At 37.2% G+C, this 25,155-nt stretch overlaps 1 protein-coding gene across 2 annotated transcripts in view; it reads right to left on the reverse strand.

The window, feature by feature from the left end:
* Positions 1-25,155, reverse strand: part of nlgn2a (neuroligin 2a) — a 260,217-nt gene that overhangs the window by 200,187 nt on the left and 34,875 nt on the right. For both annotated transcript variants that reach the window (XM_032583169.1, XM_032583168.1), the window contains exon 2: positions 8,759-8,853. The gene's annotated coding sequence lies outside the window, so the exon portion shown is untranslated. The remainder of the gene's footprint in view (positions 1-8,758; positions 8,854-25,155) is intronic.

The raw sequence follows: 25,155 nt of genomic DNA on the forward strand, positions 1-25,155 counted from the left end.
TATTTTTAAAAGAACTTGGGTTTTTAGAAGCACATTTTGCATAATGTGTGCCCTTTAAGATTAGGAATTTGCTGATATAGAAAACTAATCCAAGCCCTCAGTCTCTCTTATAGATTTTCTCTGTTTTTTGCTGATCTTTTTTGGGAATTGCTGCAGAAATATGGGGTTAAATTGAATGACAAAAAAGCTATCTTTCACTTAACACATACATTATTGGACAAACGTACCATTTTAGTGGTACAACTGCACTACCGTTTGTGATTGTGGTACTGAAGCAACCTATTTGATGATGGGTATGTTTTAACTTTATGTAGCTAAATGTTCCTTTTTATCTTTCTACAATAAATACCATAAAGAATTAGATTATTAAATTGATTAGATATCAGTTAATGAACTGACTTTATAAACATTTAGACAATTATTTAGCAAAGAATGTGACAAAGAATAAAGGTTCAACTCTGTTTTCTTTTTCCATTCTTATTCAGATCTGGAAACCATAAAATAAAAATAAAAAACTACAGCTCTATACATTCCCAGCCTGTGTAGAAACCCTGTCAACGCTGATCTCTTCATTGCAGGAACAAATGGAAAGTCAAAACTGAAAATAAATTGGAAATTTTACTCCATTTTCAACTTACCAGATGGTTACCTTGGCAAATTTAAAATGGAGGCTGGAGAGAAAAAGTAATTATTAAAATTAATACAAATGTTATCGGCTTCTGCTCAGCCTTTTTCATGAAAACAGTGTTTTTGATGAGAAAATACAGAAACTCTTCCTCTGTAATGTTTTATAATGTGATTTTGATTTATCTGTGTTTACATGGGGAACAATTAAGTTTTAAACACCAACGGTTCATCATTTAGTGGTCAATTTTAGTACTATTCTCTTTTTGAAAAGTGTTTTCTCTAGCTGTATGGAAGAACAAACAGAACTACCTCTGCCCCACCTGTTGATGTGCACTGCCACTCAGCTGGCTTAAAAGGAAAACTATTTCACTTTTTTACTTGCTTACAAAAAAGTTTTTAAAAAATATCCAAAGCATTGCCACCCATCGTCACTGTTATTAAGCTAACGCTGTTTGAGTACCAGAGCAGAAACTCCAAGCATGTTTGCTTAAAAAAATAATTTACCTGATGTGTAAAGAGGACTCCCATTATTCAGATCTCCTCTAAAAATGTTTACAACTTCATATTTTAATAGTGAAAACACCAAATATATTATAATATGCAGTGGAAACCGTCTTAGCGCTACAGAAGACGCTAACATTTACGGTCTTCCTTATTTCTCCTCTGGTGGTTCAGCCAATCACCACCAAGGAAAATAAATGGCGCTCCTGGATTGGCTGGTTTGCAAGCATCAGCCAATAGTATATAAAGAAGAATTAGGCAAAATGTATCTCAGTTTCCTAAGCAATATTTCTTCTGCTCTCCAAAGAATACGCAAAGTTTCCACAAATAATCTGGAGTTCAGAGAAAAGTCTGTGAATACTGAACTGCAAAAGTTATCATGAATGTTTTCCACTTGTTATTAAACTATTCGTGTTGCAAAGTGATGAACTTGTTAAGAAATTAACTTATTATTTTCCAGGTTGATGGAAAGAAACAATTGCTTATCCTTTCACTAATACCCCATATCAACAAACTTCCATGTAGCATTGTGTCAAAGTATTTAAATTTCCCAAACTGCATTTTCTTTTGAATATTTTAATATATTCTATGAAAAAAAGGTGGATTTTCCACTAATAATTTGGAGTTACAAATTCCACCAACAGGGATTTACAGCATCTTAAACATCAGGTGTAATCAATGAAAACTACATTTTAATAAATATAATAAAAATACATTTTATTTGTAGGTGCATTACACAGTCTAATTTAAAAACAGACACAATATTAAAATACGCAGTAAGAATATGTACAAAATCGGATTTAAATAAGACTCATAATCAATATAAATTAATTGCATCATTTATGACAAGAATCTTCAATACCACTGGGATGTCAAGAAAAAGTCAATAAATATATCAATCAATAAATAAAAGATGATCAGATTTTAGGGCAACAACATCTCTTGGATAGAAATAGTTTTTTAGTCTGTTTGTTCTTCACTTTATAGAAACTCAAAGAATAACTTCCTTTACCTCTAAGTAATCCAGGAGCCGCCATTTCCCTTCACTTACAAACAATTTTAACATTTAGAGGGGAAAAAAGAAAAGCCTTTCAGGAACCAGTGGTTTTTATTTCACGTTCTCAGTGAGCCAGAACACAGCATGTGGATTAAAGATCCATAAAACACTCGGCACTTCTCACATAAGGAGTGAAATACGCTCGCCGACATGTCCGCTCGCACCGATTCCCGCCCGTTTTTATCACTCCATCGGCTGCTGCGTGATTCCTCCGCTTGCTTTTAATGCAACGAGCAGCGTAAACATGGCGCCCCGCAGCGAAAGGGGGAGACGTCTGAAATAACAGCCGTCATGGTTCTGGAGAACCGGGCCCTACAGGGGGAGGCGCAGCCTTCAGGGGCAGCACAGCGTCTCTTATCGTTAACTACTTTAGGACTGAATGAAAATGTGCTGAACGAAACAAAAGGGAGGAAATAAAATGAAGAGTTGAAGTGTTGAAGCTTCAGATGCACAGCAGGTTTTTGCACATGGACAGTAATCTTAAAGGACTTCCTGGTTAATTAAAAGTTAAATAAATAAATGAAGAGAAGGAAAATGCAAGGATATTTAATATTATTAGGCTTCCATATCAATTCTGGCTTGAGGTAAAGTCAAACCTCTTTATTTTATTGCTGCTTTTATAGTGTTTATTGCTAATTAAGATGGTAAAAAGAAGAAAGCCTGATAGAATTAGGGCGTTTATTATTATTATTTCCAAACCTTTAAAAGGTTTCTATTATTACCAGGGATTAGTGATGCAAGTTACTGATTAATGGGTTAATCTAAAGTTGATTAATCTTATTGATTGACTAACGATTAATTAATAAGCGGCCATTTTATTAAAAACTTAAGTTTTCTAATATGTTGACGTTGCTGTCATAAAGGAGCGTAAAGGGGAAACTTAGGAGTTTCTTGAGTGTTTATTTCATAATAGAACCCCAAATCGGACTTTGTTTGGACTGTTTCATTTTCCCGTTCTGGTATGGTGCTGCCATCTTTAATTCTGTATTAACTGGTTCCTCTCAGGATGACCAGCCAAACTACAACACTAATGCTGCATTCACACCAAACGCGATTTGAGCGTCCTGGTTTACATTCAAAGTCTACATGGACGAACGTCATGGCTCATTTTGCTGCGAGATTGAAGCGTTTCGAGCGTTTGACGCTGGAGTTGAAAAATCTGAACTTTCGCCGCTTGATGCGGAGTGCCAACCAATCAGAGAGACTCTGCTATGTGTGTAATCTATAGTTGGTGTCCTGCCAGGTGATGCAGGCACTAATGTGGGTTAAAGGTCATCAAACTGGGCTCTGGTCAGACAAAAACAGCACTAATAGCGACCCTCGTCAGCGCCCAGCCAGCTTGTGAAACAAGAGGCTCCAACGCCCGTCGTGTCGTTATCAACTGTTATCATTGAAAAGAAACTGAACTCAAAATGTTCAGGAAAGGCAGGTGAGCCTCCGTTATGATTGCAGAAGCTTTCACTACATAATATTTTGGTGCCATTTTCTCCATTTCATCCGCCATTGTACAAACAGACCAGCTCCTCTCAACGCTCGCCTAGAGAGATTTTGACGCGCCTGACGTGTCAAGCGTCTGACTTGAAGTGCACACACATCCAACTTGAAGCGTCAGACGCATTTCTGACGCGCGAAACGCATCCGGTGTGAACGCACCATAAAAGAAGATCTAAGTGGACATTATTAGTTAATCAATTAAGTGTAAGTCGATTAAATGTTTGTTCCTGGAAGGGATTTAAGCAATTAATCGATTTACAATTCACTTTTTCCATTTTTCTCCCTCTAAACGTTTTTCTGTTTCCTTGTTGCTGTGGTTTAGTAAATTCACAAAAAGCCAAACCACAATCTCTGCACCACACACACACACACACACACACACACACACACCTCAACGTTGATTTTCCACCTTAAAGTGGCTGCAGTCACGGGAGCCATCCGCCATGGCTACAGCGGATAAATGAGTCCGCTGCCTTTAATTAGAGTCACATTAATGATCAGTGGTCAATTATTCAATAAAGACTTCTGAGGCACAAATTGTACATATTTCCCCTAGTCAACTCTTACGTGATCTGCTCTGACATGGCCGCCTACAGTTGTTTCACCTACATTTAAGAAAACGTGAAGACATACTAATGTTTTTGCTCAAAATGGCTGGTTCTGTTGCTCTGTTTTTAGTTCAGTTGTAAATAAAACAAAACATGTTGGCAATGCCACATTGTTAGCAAGCAAAAATCTAAAATAAACACATTTAATCACAATAACATAAACAAAATGTGGGAATTATTCAGTGGTTAAAAGTCCCTTCCTTGGTTAAAAAAAAATCTATTATTTATGCGAAATAGATTTCATTGAAGCTTTGTGATGATCTGTGATGCTGCGGGCCAGTTTTTAAATACTTTCCATCTCACTTTGAACTTTGGCAAAAGTGCCCGGCATCAGAAACTCTTTGATATATCAGGATATTTTAGATACAAATCCTGTTTAACTCTGGGTCTTTAGTAGGATATTAATCCAGATCAAATAATCAGAAATGGTTGCAAAATCCACCTTCCTCTTAGTGTTATCAAGCGTCTGACCACAGAAATAAGAAGGAACAATTATGTACAAAGTGTTTATGTAACCCAGGGTAAAAACTGCCTTAGTCCCACCTTTGCTACTTCATTGGTTAGAGTGACAGTCAGTCACACAGTGCAATCAGCCAATCACTGCACCTGAAGTAGGTTTTTCAGGCCTGCTCCAGCTTTCCCAATCCGCTGTGAGAGGGAGAGCTGGAGACAAAGGAGCTGCAGGTTTGTGCTGTCAAACAATTGGTTCTTTCTTTGTTTGTATGCACTTTTTTTTTTAAAAACTCACAATATAAACCATGTAGATCTGAATATCCAGTGAGCTTGGAGCCATGAAGCTGCCATGCACTGATCTTTAAAAGGAATCGGTGAGTAGTGAACATGAATGTTTTGTTTGTTTGACATATTGATGGTGATAGCCAAATTGTGTGATCATCAAACACACAATCTAACTTTTAAATGCAATATATGTGTTTAAGATGATGTGATAAATGTTAAATATCTTTGTCTTAAATAATTGATTGTAGATATAATTGCATTTATTTATGTATAATTGCATTTATTTATGTGTACAACTGAAACGAGTCTAGTTAACTAGCAGGCTGGTAATTGACTGGTCCTGTTTATTTTAATACAGGCCAGGTGATTTCCCCTTTTTGGGGTTAAAGGATGGCGAGCTTCTAAGATCTGGCTGGAGCCAGGAGAACCGAATTTCACTCCATACTGGTCTGGTAGGAGTTTGATGGTCCATGAACTTTCCCCTCCTTCTCATTACACAGACACACTACCCATTATTCACCCTTTCCATCAGAGCTGAATTGCGCTTGGACATTTTCCCTTAAAGTTTCTGGATAAACAAACTATGGACTTTTAAATGTGTGTCGGTCAGACACTGTGTTGACCAAGCGGGGAAAAGTGAAGGACTCTGTGCACATTAGAACATCAACTGCAGTATTGTGTATATATTTATTGTATTTTGGTTTCCATGTATGTTTTGTGTTTTGTATTGTTTATTTAATTTTCTTCTTTAAAAAAAATACATAGTATTGAAAACAGTTACTCTCTTGTATTGTTTTATTGATTTCTGACGACAGCTCCAGCAGACGAATTTAGTTTTCTGATGTCAGAAGCTATTTAGTCCTTCAGTGCATTAAGTACTGCTACATTATAAACATCAAATAGTGCTACATTTACATTAGGGATGCCAGTAAATGTTTTCAACATGATTTCATGGATTTATTATTTTCAGAGTAGGATTATGTCGCTGCAGTCATAGATCCATATATTTTATGCCTTTATAAGGATTTTTACCAGGGCTGCCAATAAGCCAGCAGACCACTCCATATAAAATCCTTTTTTATTATGATTTCCAGATAATTAAGTAGTATGAAACTTACATTGATAGACAATATTTCCAAATAAAAAGCATAGAAGATGAGTTCAATAAAGACAGATGTTTATTGGCCTGAGACCTGAGTTTTGACAGTTTCTGGTTCTGCAGTGGAACATTAGCATGTAATCTCTCAGTTTTCTCTCTCCCCTTTGCTCACGCTTCAGACCTTAAAGAGACGTGCAATGAGCTGCCGTCCACTCAGCTTGGGACTGTTGAGCGAGAATAGGAAAGGCAGGATACTGGCTAATTTAGAAGAAAGAACCCGCAATGGCAGCAATTTTCAAGCAGAGCATAAAATGTTTACGAGTTTTTTACCCAAACACTGAGCTGAAACACAGCCACAGAGAATTGTGTCACTCAATGTTTCTGGTTTTCACCTGCTTGCATTAGAAGATGAAATCAAAAGCTGTGAACTAGTATTAACAGTTCATACATGCTAATCGTTAGCATTACAAAGCTAATGCCCAGCAATCTGCAGCTCTGTAGACACAAGTGACTCACTTAATATATCAAATGCTGACATGTTTTTTGTTTTCATTTGTTTGTTCTGTACCCCGGGAAACAAACACTGACCCCACTGTGACCCCCACGGTAAACCGCCACTGTTTACTGCTAATCCCACTTAGCCTAGTCGTTTAGCACAGCTATTATCTTTTCGTTGATTGTTTAGTTTATTTATTTATTATATGAGGCTGTTAGCATATTTATGCTAGTATGCTAGCATAAATATGCTATGGTTAATGCATTCCCAATGCATTAACCATTAGCTGGGGTTAATGCATCCCCAGCTAATGGGAATGCATTAACCAGTAGATTATTAGCTGCTAGATATTACCAAATAAGATTTAGTTTCAGTAAGAGTCTAAATAGTTTCTGTAACAAACTATTTTCAGACTGTAAGACTGATTCAGTAGTTTTTATGTAGCTTGTCACCGCTAGTTGCTACGATATTAGGTCAACTAATCATTCCTAAAATGAGCATTCCCCTTATAGCCTCATCCAGCAGCTAAAAAGACTTTGTTTTCTTCCTTTTAATGTATTTTAGAGTTATTTAAAGTAGTTACTGTCAGGAGGCTATGGTGTAACATATATTTTTATGTATTTTATATGTTTTTTATAGCCTTGTTAGCATGGTTGATCAAAAATGTCTCTGAACTGGTCCTTGAATGCATCGACTCATGTCCAACAGGCTTTCTATGAACCACTATTTTTGATAAAATCATTAAATGGCAGGCGATGTTTGAAATATGCAAGGTCTAGATGTTTTAATTTGACCTTATTCATGAAAAATTCATTGTTTATCTGACTCTGCTAATACAACCCAAGGCATATCTTAGTTTTTAAGATGTTAATAGAATAGAATAGAATTCAACTTTATTGTCACTGCATTGTCACAAGTACAAGCAACGAGATGTAGTTTGCATCTATCCAGAAGTGCTCTACGAGATATAATATTTATTTACAGATGTACAAGACTATGTATGTATGGACTATAAGGGGTTATAGCAAAGAGATATAGATATTGCGTATAAATATAAATATGGGAGCTATATGCACAGATTATACAGATTATACAAGAATGTTAGGAAATGGATTATATATGTATATAATCTTAGCGTTTGCATTCATTCAGGGATGTTTATTAAAGTTTGGTTTTCAGTAATTCCGTTATAGTGGCTCTGTTTTTCACCTGAATCATTAAAAGACAGACAGAAATAGCCTAAATACAACTTTTAGCTGTTTTCAAAGTGATCTCAGACATTATCATTCAATAATTTATTTTTTTGTCTAATGGCTTTTGACTCCATTTTGTCTTAAATTTGATGGTTATTTTCCAGAAACCCAAAGCTTTTTGTTCAACATTTCAGTATATTGTCTAAGGACCAGAGGATTCCCAAAAACCTACATTGTTCATTTTGTTGTAATGTCTTCTAGAAAGGTCAAATCTCCTTTGGAAAACCTAATGTCCTAAGAACAATTGGATCTTAATGGTAAAGACTGACTGTCAGTCGTTAGAATCCAGCGCACAACACCACCTTTCTGCTGAAGTACTGAACAGCAGAAAGGTTTTAAAACAACATCGGCCCAATTAGTACAGTGCAACATTTATTTATAAATGTCCACTTCCCATTAGTCCCAATGCCAGTATTGATATTTGGGATTATTCTTCAGCTAAATGCATAGCCAGTCTCTTTAATTGCTCCCAAAATGCCATTTGTAAAGACAGGAACCTGGCCTCACATTTTATTTGTGTAATGGATATGCGCAGTATTACTCATATGTTATGCTTGGGGGACATTCCCAGAAGTAACTGAGCTGGAATGATAACAGAAGAATTGTGTGATTGAGACAAATGGAGCTCCACTGCACAATGCACGGTAGCAATACATCAGCCACCAGCAGCAGGTATGTTTCTGCTAAGAGGATTGATGGAAAAATGGTGAGAAATTTCTCTTCTCTGCACAACAACATGCCAACATGTCTGAGGTTTGCAAATACCCTGGATCCAGGCCCATAATGCATGCAGGAACCCACTGGGAATATATTAGCATGCGATAACCGCCGCTGGCTTTTACTGTTAGATAAAAGGTAGGACATAAGCAAAGAGGAAGGTCTAACCTTTAAAGTTGTTTTGCGTGCCGGCTTCTCCAGATATTCTTGAATGAGTTGACCTCCAGATTTGTTTTCTCCGGTTTTCTAGTCACTATGGGAACCTAAAAATAACAAGGCAGGTTGTAAACAAACAGGACTTGAGCATAAAAAAAACCACTTACAACTTTTTTCTTCTACAAAGTTGTGGCTTTTTATTGGCTACATTTGAGCAAAACTGATATTTGATCACTTCATTAAGCAGAACCGTGTAAATGAAACCACAGCCCAATACAACAGCTCTGCCAGTAACTCATAACTTTAATCAAGCTTGTCCCTTTTCGTTTTTAATTACACTTCATGTTGATTAATGAAGCCCACCGCCTTTACATAGATTTTTAATATAATACCCTCCGGCATATTAGCAGAACTCCATGTCAGACTTTTTCAATAAACTTTTCTTCAGGTTCATAAATGCCTTTAGGAATTAAGTTAATATTTTTTTTGGTGTTTGGGAAATGAAAAAACTCCTGATTGTTAAGACGCAATCAACGCTACCTCACAACCCACACTGAGCTCCAGCACGTTTGGTCAGCTGGTTTTACCGCTGTACAATGGCTGCTGAAAAAGACAGGCATTTTGTTGTTGACTTACAATTCTTGTTGGTTGCGAAGGAGGCTCTACTAGTGCTTTTCAAAGATCTATGGTTGCATAATTACACATCTGTTTGAGAGTGTAAACGTTGAGTTGGGGGCGTGGCCAGCAGCAGCTTTTGGATTTAAAGTGACAGGATGCCCTAAAACAGCTCAAAATGGGCAGAAGTGATGAGATTGAAATCTCATTACCTAAGAATTATTTTGTGTAAAAATATAATGAACATGTTTTATATAAACCATAGACCTATCCTAACCTGTTAAAGGGAGAATAATATATATCTGATCTTTGTTGTTGATGAATTGCAGAAATACAGATCTGAAAAAAATTAAGAGCCCACTGCACTGAACCCTGTTGAAAACCTCCTGGTTTTTCCACCAAAAATTGATTTCTAAACTCTTCCTGAGTTAAAACGTCAGTATTGTTGTTTCTAAATGAATATAAACTTGTTTTCTTTGCATTATTACAGGTCTGAAAGCACTGAGTCCTTTTCTTTATTTTGACCATTTCTCATTTTCTGCTAATAAATACAAAATTTTTGCTTGGAATTTCGGAGGCACGTTGTCAGTAGTTCATAAAATAAAAAAACAATGTTCATTTTACTCAAATATAAACCCATAAAGAGTAAAATCAGAGAAAGTGATTAATTTAAGGGATCTCTTAATGTTTTCCAGAGCTGCATGTCCCATTAGAGGTGGAAAAGATTATTTATTTGATGTATTTAAAAACTTATTGGTATACTATTTTTTAAATGCCCATAAAATGTCTAATAAATTCTTACTTCCAGATGTTTTGTACGTACATGGAGACATTTTAGTTGCTATATAAGACTCGACTTGAAAGTCTAGTTTCACTTCCCACCAAGGTCAACCAGAGCGACTTCGTTGACCTCTGGGGTCAAACTCGTCATCTGTAGCTTCTGTACAGCAGCGTGAGCCACGCAACGGTACGCCTGGAGCGGACGTGCAAGTAAGACTGCATTCACAGCCCTCTGAGCTCTCACATGAGCGCATGTTAGCATATCTTTGTTGGCACGTGGCTCGTCCTCCAGCAAAGTTGCCCTTTCGCCCACTCTCGTACAAAATAAATAAAAAATAAAGTCTCATTGAATATTAAATACGCGTAGCGGTGTAATGATGACAGAGACCCAGAGCTAGCCTCTAATTATTCAGGCTTCCACTGCTGACTCAATGAGGCTCCCACAGGGGCCTGTGGAGCCTCCCTTCAACGCCGCTTCTCCTTCAAACAGTGGCGAGCTGCAAAGTCACCCTTCCACTTCACTTTCTTTAAAGGCTGCCAGTCTCCAAATGCCATTAAACACTGTATATCAGCTGCTTCTTTACAGCCAAATCGGTGGAGAGGAGCAGTATTTAAATTACTTTGCCACCCTGCTGTTAGAAGTTGAACGGCGCCGCAGCTTTGGGGCAAGACGCGACGGCAACGGCGGCGACGGCGATGAATATGCAGCCGATTTGCACAGATGCAGATGTTTGCATCTGTGGGAGTAAAAAGGGAAGTGAAGGGGAACGTTTTACTGAAATGAGCCCATTCTCTTTGCTAGAAAGCAGCTCATTCTGCGGAGTGGTGCAGAGCTGAAAATAGACGCACAGTGGCCTGCTGAATAAAAGATGACAGGACAGCGCGGCCGTGCACTCGCCGTACCCTTCGCAGAGGCACTGCGTGTTTGTTGCATGTCTTAGTGCACGCGCGGTTGGGCTTCAAAGGGTTTTTTTTTTCATTTTGCTTTGTCACATGCACACGAATAATGTAATTATATACTAAAAAATTAGAAATAGATGTCTCCAAGAGCAGCTTTTATCCCCTTTAGTACGCATGAGCAACTCCTTTTCCACTACACCTGACCAATGAAGCGAAACGCTGGAAGAGGATTTGGACAAAAAAAAAAAGAAACTTTTTTTTAATTTGAATTAAAAACCTCCCAACATGACAGGAAATTAAAGTCAAGAGCTCATTATTTACACCTAATTTCTCTTTTCTTCTTCCAACATTTTACCAAAACCTGAGGGAGGATGTGATGAAATGTTTATCCACTTCTCTCTACACACCCAGCTTTGGTATCTAACAACTTGAAAAGCAGCGCGATGTGGCGGCGGCGGCTGCTGCTTCCCATTTGGCTAATCTGTACGCTCTCCGATAAGAAAGCTTAAATCCTCCATCCTGCCTCCGTGCCATGGAAAACAAAGGCTTTACCTAATAACAAATCCGAGCCATATTTCACAGAGCACTTTGATTTTGCTTTTGCTCCCCAAGCACGAAGTAGCTGGCTGCACCGGGGATTGCTGAGAGGGAGGGATTGGAGTCAAGGGACAGAAATAGAGATTGTGTTTGTTTATTCATCAGCGTGTAAGCAGGTAATTATGACGATTCTTGCAGAATGCATGTATACTTTGTTTCTAATTTGTTGACTCATAATAAACAAAATTACAGCTTTTTAAAATCATATCAGGATGATAGTAACTTACATCTGTAAGCATGACTTATATAATTATGACAGCAGTACTAAAAGTCATCCATGAACCCCTAGTAAACATACTTATATGAAACTTAAATGTACGACAGTGTATTAGAGTTGTCATACATAGAAAAAAAAAGAGTCAATTTTTGCCAAAAACTAAATTTTTCTAGAAAGAACAAGTAAATTTCTGAGCTCCAAAACCAGAAAATGTGTAAGAAAAAAACTCAGAAATCTCAGAATATTTATGGAAAAACCTTGAAATTATTTCTAGAAAATTAATCTGAAAGTTCCAGGGGGTTTTTTTCTAGCACTAGGGCTGTTGTAGATGGAAAAAAGGAGTAAATGTATGCCAAAAGCTTAGAAATTTTCTAGAAAGTACAATAAAATTTCTGAGCTCCAAAAGTGGAAAATTTGTGAGTAAAAAAACTCAGAAATTTTTAGATAAAACTCAGAAATATCATTGGATTTTTTTCTGGAAAATTTCTTAGATTAATCTCAAAATTTCTGATTTTTGTTCCAATTTTCAAACTCTGAAATTTCTACATTTTTTGTCTAGAAGCTCGGAAATCTTTTCTCGATCTACAATGACCCCAATACGCTGTCGTACAAATGTATTTAAAGCCCACAGAAAAATACTTTATTAATTTCTTCATTTATTTAGCTTTTACTGTTCAATATACAGAGTATATTATGTATTTCTGTTAGTATATTAAAATATCAGGCCAAACTTTGAGGAGGTAATAAACTTTGGGATAATAAACTTCCACCATAGTAGAATCATGTTTTGCTTTTCATTTTCAGCTTCAAAAACAGAACTACTCACAAAAATGTAACATTACATCATCATCGGCGTAGCGTGACATTTTCCTATGTAAACTCATGTGTCTCATCTTTAGATGAGAGATAATTGTCAGGATCTGTGTTTTTCTGTGTATTTATTTAGAGTTTTCTGTGTCTCTGAGTCTCCATGCTGTCCTGTCCTCCCCTTGATTGTTCCCTGGTGTCTCTCGTCTCCTTGATTACCCTCTGTGTATTTAAGTCCACCTGTGTTCCTTGTCCCTCGTCGGGTCCTTGTCAATGTGTCTTGTCCATGCGTGTAGCCTGTTGCTACCAGTGCTGAGCCCTAACCTTCCGCTCTACTGTGCTGCCAGGTTTTGTGGACTTTTGGACTTATTTAAGTATATTTTCATCATTAAACTTCCATCAATCATCTCACCTGGGTCATCTGCGTCTTCCTCAGCGCTTCCACCACAACAGTTCATGACAATAATATTCAGACTGATTTATTTTATCTGTCAGTATACGTCATACAGTAACGGTTTCGTCTGAATACATGTATTGCTACGGATCTATTTCAAATTTTACTCTCAAAAATCAATAAACTTTAATTTCTAATGAAAATTTTAACACTGGAACTGGAAGAAATTTTGCTATCAAAATAAATAACACTACACTACACTAAACAACTGAAACAACAAATAAAATGGAAACTGAATGCCAATGCACAAGACTGAAGACTTTTGTTATCCTGTCTTTGGTAGGAAGAGAGAGACGAGAAAAACAAACAAATAAAATAAAACATTATTGAGCTTGTTTTAATTTATCATGCAATTAATTGACTTATTGCTTATTTTGACTGGTTTAGTTGGTTGCCTGGAAACAAACAAGCCAGTTTTCCAGAGATAAATGATTTTTTAAAAAGTTTAGATATCATTAAATCAAGATTTATTTTAAAAATACAGAATATTTAATGTGATATCTGAAAATGTTCACTTTACTGTAAAAGGGAAAAGTTCAACGCTGACGTAAAAACTAACCGTACCAATATTCAGATTTCTTTTTGGTGATTTAGGGGTTACTGAAGTGAAAATGTCACTGTCAGGTTACTATATTCATCACACTTTAAGTTTTTTTAATGTTATTTCTTTGTTTCCTGAGAAGAAAAACATGTAAATCCATCGCTTGCACCAACTGTCTAATTCTGTGTTATTTGGCTTCCTAAAAGCAGATTTTCTCAAATCAATATTATGCTGTCAATGCAACAAAAGCGTTTCTGTGGGGGTTTTTTGTATGCAGAAGAGGACAAAATGTGGACCAAAAAAAAAGCGAAGAAAATAATGTCTTTCTTTGCTGCAGCTCTTTGTAGTGAGGGGGAAAAAGGCATGCCGAGAAAGAAAAGAGTGCATGGTGAATCTATTATTCCAGGAGACTTCAGATGTTTTGCTTGAGGCAAGTGTGACTTTGCAAAAGCTTGTTTTTCACAAAGGCTGTCGATTCTGGACTATTTTACGTGTCTATCTGGCCGAGTCCCTCTCCTCTGCTGCAGTCCTCTTCACCTCCGTCCATCCCTTTAATAAAGAGAGGAGGGCCACTCTTACTGCTAAACCGCCTCTGTGCACACAGTATCACTCGGGCTTCACAGATCGCCTCAAAACTCGGGACTCTGACTGAGTGGAAGTGTGCGTCTCAGAGTGTGTGATGGACAGGTTTTGTAATACAGTACTTAAAATGGCCTTTGCTTTTTTTCTCCAGCCTGTCCGAACCGGTTATTCACACACGATCGAGCCCTAGCACCCTTGATTAATGACTTCTAAAATAGTCAACCGGGAGAAAAGAAAATCTCTTCAACTAAAAAGTGAGTACAAATTGTAGTAGAGAGCTAATTTTTATGACTTCTCTCACCAGCAGCAGGTGATTTTGGCTTTTAATAGACAAAGGAACATGCTAAATATAAGAGAAAGCAATCAACTCCACAACAGGAAGTGTTGGCATAATACTCATTACTGGGATATATTTTTGGAGAAGTGTAACAAAATGATACTGCAGTCAAACCTCAGCAAGGTCCACACAAAACAGCATTTATCCACCAAAGATCCAGCTAAAAAGCATTTATTTCATGATTTGTTTTTTAAAAATTCTAAGAAAAATAAGGTAGGAATGAAAATAATAATTTAACGATAGTTTTTAAGAGTCTTCCAAAATGAAGGGCTTTTAGGAAATGATAAACTGAATTGTTCCTCCAATACTAAATTAGAGGAATAATATTAAAACAAGATTCCGAGCATGGCTAAAGCAGTGCTAGGTTAAAACAATTGTAATTTGTGCTAACTTTGAAAATGTTTTCCTTTTTCTAAGCAGTTTCTAACTTCTTTAGCTTATATCTGTTCTGGTTTATTTTTGTTTTGCAGTGTGCATGCAGTGAAAGATTTAGTCTTTCTGAGTCTCTTTTTAGACATAGAAACCCTGATTAGCATAGGATTAGCAATAACACTAACATGCTAACTTAAAAGTCTAGAGCACATGCTGTAGTTTACTGACAAATATATAATATAATTTAAGAGTAAAACCTGTTTATTGTCCTGTTTTCGCTAAGCTAAAACTACCTAGGTTAAAAACAGTGTGGATTACGAGGCTATTAAAAGTCAAAACAGAAAATACACATATACAGTAAATGATAATAATATATTTATATCTACGCTTAATAGGGACCTGAAATAGTCATAATTATGTCCATAGCAAACCAGTTTTTATCTGAATACTGAAATTAACTTGGGCTACCAAATTTGCTGAAAAGTCAGTTTTTATGAAAGTAAGTAAAACTTACAGCTTCAATGTCAAAATAACATTTCTATTTACTATTCTAACCAAAAAAAACAGCAAACTATCCAAGTCATATTTTTCTTCTAAGCGTCTTACTGTCTCTTGTGGATTTAGCTGTGATTTCCAGTAGAGGACATCCAATGACAACTGGCGCATCACAAATGTGTCTCTACTTTACAGGTTAATGATTAAATCATCAAACTTCAATTAGGTCTGTGGAGACTGCACACTGTTGGAGAGTCTCTCACTTTCATATTCATAATTCTGGTTTGTTTGCCAACTTAGGCGACAGAAGTGGGAGATTTGAATATTTATCCCAAGGTCAAGTAAAGTTTTTCGATGTAAGAGGCGAGACTGGATGATCTGGTGAAAAAGCAAACACGGTCATGATGGGGTCAGGAAGAGGGGAAAAAAACAGAAAAGATGGCTGCAGCGGAGGGATGCTGTTATGGGGGAGCGTTATTATGGGCTTGGCAGCTGCTTGGAGGGGAAATGAGGGAGATGTGGGAGGCAGAGAGCAGGTGTGCGGGTGTTATTGGTCAGGACCTGATGCGTCCCAGAACAGAACTGCAGACATCCCGGCCAGCTGAGCCAAACCGACTCTGGCTCTGTGCAGCCACACTTCTTTCCCTCTCATTTATCCCGTTTTATTTACTCACAGCTAATTTCAGATCGGCTCAGCGGCGTGAAACGGAGCACTGGTCTGACTGGCCCACGGGGGCCGTGGTAAAAATGTGTCAACAGAGTATTTGTCGCTGGTTTTTTTTTCTGAATATAAGTGAAATGTAGGAAAACAGACGCAAGTGTAAGCAATTGGTGAAATTTAAAACTTCAACAGAGTCCACTCCTCCAGAAGGCAATCATCTCTCAAACTAAACAATTATTTTAGTAATCAACCTATGAAGTTTTCTAACGATTAACTGAATAAAAAATTTGATAAAAGAAAATATTGATAAATCGCCTAAATAGTAAAACATAATTTAACGATTAACTGAAATTAATTAATGATTAATTTAAGCATTCCCTGTTTCATTGAGGGAAATGAAACAGATCATTTTCCTCAAGAAGATATAATAATCAAGGTTCTCGAATCATTACAGGTCGGGTCCAAACCTTCTGGATGAAACAAATAAAGGGTGTAAGGGTTTGAATCTAAATCTTTCTGCATGGATTTCACATTTTCTTCTCATACTTGGACGGGTTCTCTCCATTTTACACCCACACTCCAAACATATGCATGGTTGGTTTCTTAAAACAGAGAGATCTCAAAATGAAACTCTGCACCAGTGGCAATGCCAGTCTATATTCAATATTCCACCTGCAGTTCTGATTTCCACAACAATAAACACTTCAGGATCAGATCTGTTTGCGCCAGAGTGACCAACACAGTCACAAAATGGGGTGCCATCAAACACCAGTGTCTGACCAAGCAACCCAGAGACACATTTGTTAAAATTATTGAATGTCTTGTTTCTATAAACATTGATCGTCCAACTCAATAAATCACAGAAAAGTGGCAGAAAAACCTGTTTGGCTTTGACAGAAAGGCAACATGGGTGCAGCACCGTCAACTCTGCTGCAAATATTACAAATGTATTTAGTTAACAAATGTGGGAAAATTAACAGGCTTTCCGAGAAATGATTTATGTAACCCAGATTTTCTTTTTTTTATCCCACTTTATCAGAAAATGAACAGATTCTTTCTTTGAGCTGCACAGTCACGCATCACACACCTACGCCTTTCTCTGCCACTGCCGCTCTTCACCTTGACTTCCGAAGGACACAAAGATCTCTATTAGCCCAGGTGTTTTTGTTAACTTGCAGGCACGATATAAGTGCAGATAAAGAAAGTCAGAGCAACACGCCGTGAAACCTTTTCCATTCACCCCTGAAGCATGAAGCGCACTGCGACTGATTCCAACTTCTTGGATCGATAAGTCATAAACCAAACGTCCCTTTCTGACTGTTGGTAGCGAGGAGCTACAAGCTGATTTTCTATGAAAAGTTTTTCCTCTGGGCGATGTGAATAACATCGGGGGAAATTAAGCGTCTATTCATTCAGAGATAAATAGAAGCAACACATAAAAAATAAAAATTAATTTCTGTTGAGATATACCAAGATACTACGAAAGCGTATTGCTATTACGGAGGGGAGAAAAATGACAGAAAAACCTCAGAAGACACTGAGCACAACTTCCTTCTTCATAAAATGTAAACAAAAATGTTGTGACGTCAGATTTTTGTGGTTATAGGATTTCTCTTTTGCTTTTGACAAAAGACCAGAAGCCATTTCTTCCACTAGAGTATTTGTTTTGGTTTTATTTACCCAGAATGCCCTGCATTGTAGTCCACTTCCTGCTTTTGGAGCGGTCTCTGATCTGCTTGCCGTTCACATCCGAATTCGAACTGCGGCAGAGTTCACTTTAATCAAACCGAGATCGAGGTTGTTAGGCGGCTCAGAGTCCACTTCGTTTGTTTCCTCCCAAACAAACTGGACTTTCTGGACAAACAGACTAGAGTTCAATTAATTCTGACCAAAATGTGGTGATGTGAAAGCAACCTAAATCAATTTCTGTTGCACTGGTTATAAAAATGTATTAGACATCAATATGTCCTTCATGTTTTGGTTTCTACTAATTGGAAATAAACATGAACTATCAAAGGTGATTTTTACTTTAATGAATCATTTGAAGACCTTCTTTGCTTCCTGCACGTCATTAGTGAAAGTTTGTGAGCTGTTTATTGAAACAGCAGAAATTTGATCTCCAAGTCGATTTCTTCGTTGCTCAATGGGTCGCAGAGAATCTGTCCTCGTTGAATTCATCCCTCCAGAAAGCTCATTTACAGCCTCCGAGTCGATCCGTCTCTTTTTGTTTGCTATCCTTGACTTCTGCCTCTGACTCACTTTCTGCTCGGCTCTCCCTCTCTTTTTCCTTCATCTAATCCCTCCCCACATGCACCGCCGCTGCACTGGCTCAAGCTCTCTGAGCAAAGGAGGGAAATGAAGAAGAAAGAAATAACAAGGGAACAAAACAACAACAACAAAAAATAGAGGGACCTGTGGTAAAATGAAAGGAGTTGGTTGTGAAAGGACGGAGATAAAGTGGGCAAACACAGATGAGAGGGACGGAGGGAGGCTGCGTCACCGTTGCCATCAGATATGACGGAGAAACACGCAGAGAAGCGGAGCGGCGGATTGATGGGTTTAAGATGTGGAGAGCCGTAAAGAGGCAGAGGTCTATTAAAAGTGCAGCGTTGGGACAGTGGTGATTTAAATGAATCGTTTCTGTGTGACAGCGGTCCGTTCCTGCAGTGTGTTTTGTACTTCAGCGGCTGTTTGATGTGTGCATATCCATGAGTCAGTGTTTATTTATCTGTGTGGAGGGTGCGCTGATGAGTCAATACTGTTAGTGGAATATTTAGCTTCTCTGTTTGAGGGTTTTTTTTTAGTTTTGTTTCTGGTTCGAACATCCAAACATCAAATATCAGAGAGGAGAAGATGGAGGGGAAGAGAAATGCAGAGCAACATGGTTCCCAGACAGCTGACCGCAGCTCTGAACTTATTTAATCCTGCGGTGCTGACTTGGGCCGGAGAAATAAATCTACTGCGGCAAAAGGTTTTTGTTCTGCTTGAGTTCTTATTTTCAAACAAATTGTTTCTACAGACCTTTTAGTCTACAAATCTGTATGTGCTGGATGTACAGTGCTGTTCAAGCCAGCAGTAAATTCTTTTCCACAGCGCAGACGCGTTCAGGCGTTGAACTTTTCCACATTCTGTCACATCGCAAACACAAAATCCAATGTTTCGTCTGGAGATTTTGTGAGATGGAACAACAGAAACTAGTTGATAATTGGTCTTTGGTAGGAGGGAAGAGAATATGATACAAACTTTTCGTTTTGTTTTACCAAAAATGTCTTTCTGGGAGTGTTTCACTATCGGTTTTGCACATCTGGGTTTTAAATTATTGCTTAGTTTTTGTCTAATTCAGAAAGGTTTAAGAGTGTTGTCTGCTAGTTTTTATTAGTTAAATATTGTTTTCTGTAGTTTTAGTTTCTTCATACTTTGGGTAATTTTTTTGGTGCAGAATTCAAAAAGGTCTAAGTATTGTGTTGTGATTATGTTTACATTGATTGGGTAATGAATACTCAGCTTAAGATACAATTAAAAAAAAAAATGTAATCAATTATAGATGAACAACAAACTTTTGCTGTCGCCATTTTACGTCAGTCCACATAAAATTGTGTGGAAAATAAAATCAATTTCTCATCAGTTTGAAGGCCTAATAAGTAGAGTCAGAAACACAAAAATTAAGGATATAATATCAATACCGTCAAGTTTGTTTTATGTATTTTCAAAAACACACAATATAGTCCCAGTTAGCTGCAGTTTTTCCCTTTTACTTATTTCAGTTAGTGGAAATGTTTTCTCAGTTTCAGTTTTTGTTCATTCGTCTTAGTTATCTATAATTATCTTGATATGGAGACTGATTTTTTTCTGTGAACATGAATTTCCACACATGTTTCTGATTCTCTACTAGACTTAGGTCAGGGATTTGACTAAGCCAGTGGCTCCCAAAACTTCCCAATTTGTGACCGACAAAATAAAAATTTTATTTAAATCAGTGAGTCAAATCAAATCGGAAACAAGGCAGTTCGAAGCTTTACACCATAAAAACATAATGAAACAAGAAATAAATGTTATATTTTCTCAAATTCCATTATCAAAATCATCAAGATCATACATCAACTTTATTTACAAGTAATCAAAGGCGGCTCTAAACAAGGTTTTAGCCCTATAAAAGAACTCAGTGTTTCAGCAGTTTTCTAAAAGTTTGTTCCAGATTAAGGGAACATAAAGAGGTATAAATATTTATAAAGCATTTTAAAAACCATGAATAATTATCATCCTGCTTTTTGTTGATCGAATTAAATTTAAAGTTTTTGTTCGTAGTGTGACAAAAAATTCAAAAGTTACGACAAGCTTTTCCAGGAAATTTTACATTTATAATGAAATTACTTGAACTTTGCTGGAACGCTGCAGCAACAACTGATTTCCTTGGAGTATTTATTTTGTATACCTGCACAAAAAGGTTTTATATCCCCAATATTGTACAAAGATCTGAGGACCTGAAGGAAATACAAAGCGGCGCTGCCAAGCCTTCCACCTTGATCCTTTATTATTTACGCTACATAAACAACATCCACCACGGACCCCTGATACCAATTTCTATGCAAATTAAACAACACTGTACGCACAGTGATCCTAATAGTATTACAGCATCTTCTAACATATTTCTGCAGTCTCAAAGATGCACTGCTCTTTTAAACAATAAATGCACACACAGTAAATCACTTTGTTTACCAGCCCTATTAGCATTCTGCTGCTCTCCTGCAGTAGGAATGGTTCGGTTAGGTATAACAAGGTTTTAAAAGTTAAAAGTTGGTTTCAAAACCAATAAAACTCTGTATTTACGTGGTTTAAAATGTATTTAATGAAAATCTAGAGAAGGTCTTCAGCTGAATGGAGAATAAAGTGATGCGGAAACCCCTCCTCCACCTATTGCTGCCTGTAAGCTAACTGAAGAAAAGCTACTTAACTTCCCCCTTGCTTACAAGAGGATAATTTTGCTACTTTTATAAAACTTATGTTGCTCCATAAAACATAAAAACAGTAAAGAGGTGCAATATTGAGAAATTTAACTTAAATTTTAAGACCTTTAAGTAAACATAATCATGCAATCAATTAGAAAATACATCCTGATTAGTCTTGCTTAAGTGAGAATTAAATATACTTTTCATTAAGCCCACATTCCCATATGTGTGTAATTAATCTACATAAAGTGTTTCAGTTGGTGACAAAGTTTCTGAAATAAATGGACTAATATTCTAAATTATTGAATGGATCTTAATTTGACACATTTACTTGCGGATATCAAACATGATTGTGTATTTTTAGGAATTTTCAAAGAAGAGAAAAAAATAACAAAAAAGAAAGAACCAATAAAAGAATCAAATAAAGAAAGAACTAAAAAAGGACCAAAGACAGAAAGGAAAAAAAGAAAAAGAAAATACCAAAGAAAGACAAAAAGACCAAAAAGGGAACCAAAGAAAGAACCAGAGAAAGAAAAACAGAACCAAAGACAAAGAGAAACAAAGAAAAAGCAAAAGAACCAAAAATAGAATGGAACGAAAAAAGAACTAAAGTAAGAAAGAACTAAAGAAAGAAATAAAGAACCAAAAGAGAAACCAAAGAAAAAAACACCCAAAGGACGAGAGAAAGAGACCAATAATTTCAACTTTGTATTTATTTAGGTATGATATTTCACCTTCTTTACTGTCAGACTTTTATTTTGGTAAATGAAGAGAACGCCATTTCTCTTTGGTTGCATTGATACAAATCAAACTCCACTTCTCCTATTAATCTACAAATAAACCGTAATGTTTGCTGCACAAAGAAAACCCTCAATTTCTGAGTCCCAATTTGATTAAATCTCGTAATACTTACAGCTATATATATTTTTAAAGCCAGATTACTGCAGCGGCAGCGGCAGGATGACATGTAATCGGTTCTCCTTCCTGACCTCGCTTGGCGACGGCCTCGGATGTCCTCGCCAGTTTCTGCCCTTCACTGCCCACTGATGCCCAGCCAAGGCTCCTCCTCCCCCCAGGGGCCATTCTGCTGATGGCTAATATCTGCTTATCTGGCTCCCAAACCACGCTCTGACACAGGGACTGTGGTTAATGGCTGACCAGGAAGTGCCGAGTCAGCAAAAGTGGAAGCCAAGGTGGAGGAAGGGGGGGAAGAGTCACTTGTCATGAAATAGTGGCATTTTTTACTGGGCTCTTAGCCAGTTTGCATCAGTATCTTCCCATGTTTCAGAAGTAGAAAAGTCCAGACAATGGATGTTGCTTTTATATTATTTAGAGTTTCAGATATTGATTTAAAAGAAAGGGGTTAGTGGCTATATAGCATTCTCCATAAGGAGCACAGGAATTTTGATCCATCTGATGGGGTAATTTTTAAATATTAGATGATTGATAATTTGATTAGTTACTCAGTACTTGAGTAGACTTTTTTACTATTTTTACTTTTACTTGGGTAAAAATTGTACTCTTACTTGACTACACTACCCACCTCTCATGTTGGCTATCCCAAACAGGGGACCCCTCCACCATCCTTTCAAGCTGCCTTTTGCTCTGTTCTAGTCTTTTTTAGCTTGTTAGGCTGAACCACTGGAGCTTTTAAGAGATTCTTAACCTGTGAAACCAAACACCCACCCACCGACCACTCCAGCTCTCCTCGACCGCTTCTCCAAAGCTGCCCGCCGTGGCCGAGGGTCACTGCAGCAGTCGTTATCACCTTCTCCAGAGAAGGAGAGCTGCCTAATTAATCGGGGCCCATCTTGACTCCCGGCCTCTCTGACTCTCGTCTCCTCCGCCACTGACAGGTTTTGCTGTGAAGTGGAGAGTAAGAGGTAGGAGCGTGTGGCTGTTTTTAGCATCTTTGCAGGGAGCGCATCTCTTCCACTGCATGCAAATGAGGATTTTGTGAGGTCTTGTTCTCATTTATGGTACGTGCGCCTGAATATGTGTGGCTGCTCTCTGCATGTGTTCCCGAACCCTCTGGGGCCTCTTAGCACCTCTCTCTGAGTGAGTTTCTGTAGCCGGAGTGAAACACCAGAGAGTTTACCCTCAATAAACGCAGAGAGCGGCAAAGCGAGTTACATTTGGACCGCCAGGTATCCATCTCAGTTAAACGCGTACAAATTGGATCTTTGATAAAAACCTATGAAAAAAAGACTTTTAGATCTTTTGTGCCACTGACTCACTCAATATCTTGAAATTTCAAGAACCTTTGATAGCCATCAATCTTTTAGTTACATTTTACTTATTAACTGTGTAATTTACCACCTCAAAATTTGCTAATAGTTGATTTTTGAAAACTTATCAAATTCACCCTATTAACAATATAGTCATTTATGCGTTAAAGAAAAATAATAGAAATAATAAAACCTGATATTATTGAATATCTGAGTGAATCAAATGCATGTTTTTTTGTCCAAGTTGATTTTTTGATGTTACATTAGCATGTTAGCTCTCTAGCAGATCAGGTAAATGAAAGTTAGCTCGGCTTATTATGCTGTGAACTATATAATGAATAAATCAATCTGAAAATTGAAGACTCCTCAATTTTCCAAGTAAACTAAATGCTGAGTTTATTCTTTTTTATTTTTTCCCCCAACTCGAAACTTGATAAATTCCCCCTACTGAATACATTTATCTAAGCCTATATTATGCTACAATTAGCAGGGTAAGGTACCGCTGTATTATTATAAAGATTTATTAAGGTAAAGTATTAGCAATGTTATGATAGGTAACATTAGCATGCTGAGCTAACTGGGTGTCTAATGCATTATGAGGCATTTTGACTAATACAGTTTACAGCTAGTTAGATTATTGCTAGCATTAGCACATTAGCATTAGTAATTCTAACATTGGCATCCTTAGCTAGCTGAGTGTCTGATGCATTATGATGCATTCTGACTAGTCTAGCGTTCACCCAGTAAGGTTATCGCTAGAATTAGTATGGTAGCATTAGCAACTTTAGCAGATTGTGTATTCTAACATTAGCACCCTTAGCTAGCTGAGAGTCTGATGCATTATAATAGATCCAGTTTGTAACCAGCTAGATTATTTTTGGAATTAGTATAGTAGCATTAGCAATGTTAGCAGATTGAGTATTGTAGCATCTTTAGCTAGCTGAGTCTATGATGCATTCTGACTGATCTACTTTACAGCCATATTGCTTTTGACATAACTTTCCCTGTTCTTACTGTGTAAGATTTTCTTGTGAGCGAAAACATTACAGAGGGGGTTTTCAACATTCCCACACGGTAGATCTACAGTCAGCGGACATAGTCTGGCCATGCTAGCAACCTCAATTTTTTGAGGCTACATGTAGAACGAATTGCAATGATTTTGAGCTCCAATCCTATCAGCGATCATAAGCTGCGATATAAATAGAGCACAATATGCTGAGTTGTAGATTGTCCTCTAAACTACTTTTTTCTTCCCACAAAAAGTTATGTTGTCTCAACTTATTCTCTCCCTTCTTTATATGACACACTGCAGTGTCTTCTGTCCAACTGTGAGCCAGCTCATTAAACTGCTATAGCACCTCTGGACTTGACAGCCGGCATAACCAGTAGGAGCTACCTGCCGTTCCTCTACACTGACATCAGAATGCTCCTCTCCCCAAAATCATTATAAAACACAGCAGTGCAGTACTTTCAGAAAAAAAATTTGTTAATATATTCCGCTTTAGCATAACGGGGAACCACTCTGGTAACTATATGTTCAGTAATCCCTTCCTCTTTTGTACATTCGAAGTCTACACTTCATTATTCAGTCTGTTAATAAGAACTTGTCCTAAACTTTTCATTTGAAATAAATACAGCATTTTACACAGATATTTATGATGTGCAAAAACTCCAAACTGTAATACATAAATATTTACTTATTGGGAAAAAAAACCTTGAAATCACAAAGTCTCTACAACCATTAGACAAAATCTTCACACCAATCCAAACTCTTTTCAGTTGTACCGTCTCTAATAACCTCTCCTGGGACTTGAGCCAGGAATGTATGCTTTGGATGAATAATTTTTAACAATAAACAGTCAAGGTTGGTATGGCAT

The sequence above is a fragment of the Xiphophorus hellerii genome, chromosome 14, assembly GCF_003331165.1.
Source record: "Xiphophorus hellerii strain 12219 chromosome 14, Xiphophorus_hellerii-4.1, whole genome shotgun sequence".
Taxonomy (NCBI): Eukaryota; Metazoa; Chordata; class Actinopteri; order Cyprinodontiformes; family Poeciliidae; genus Xiphophorus; species Xiphophorus hellerii.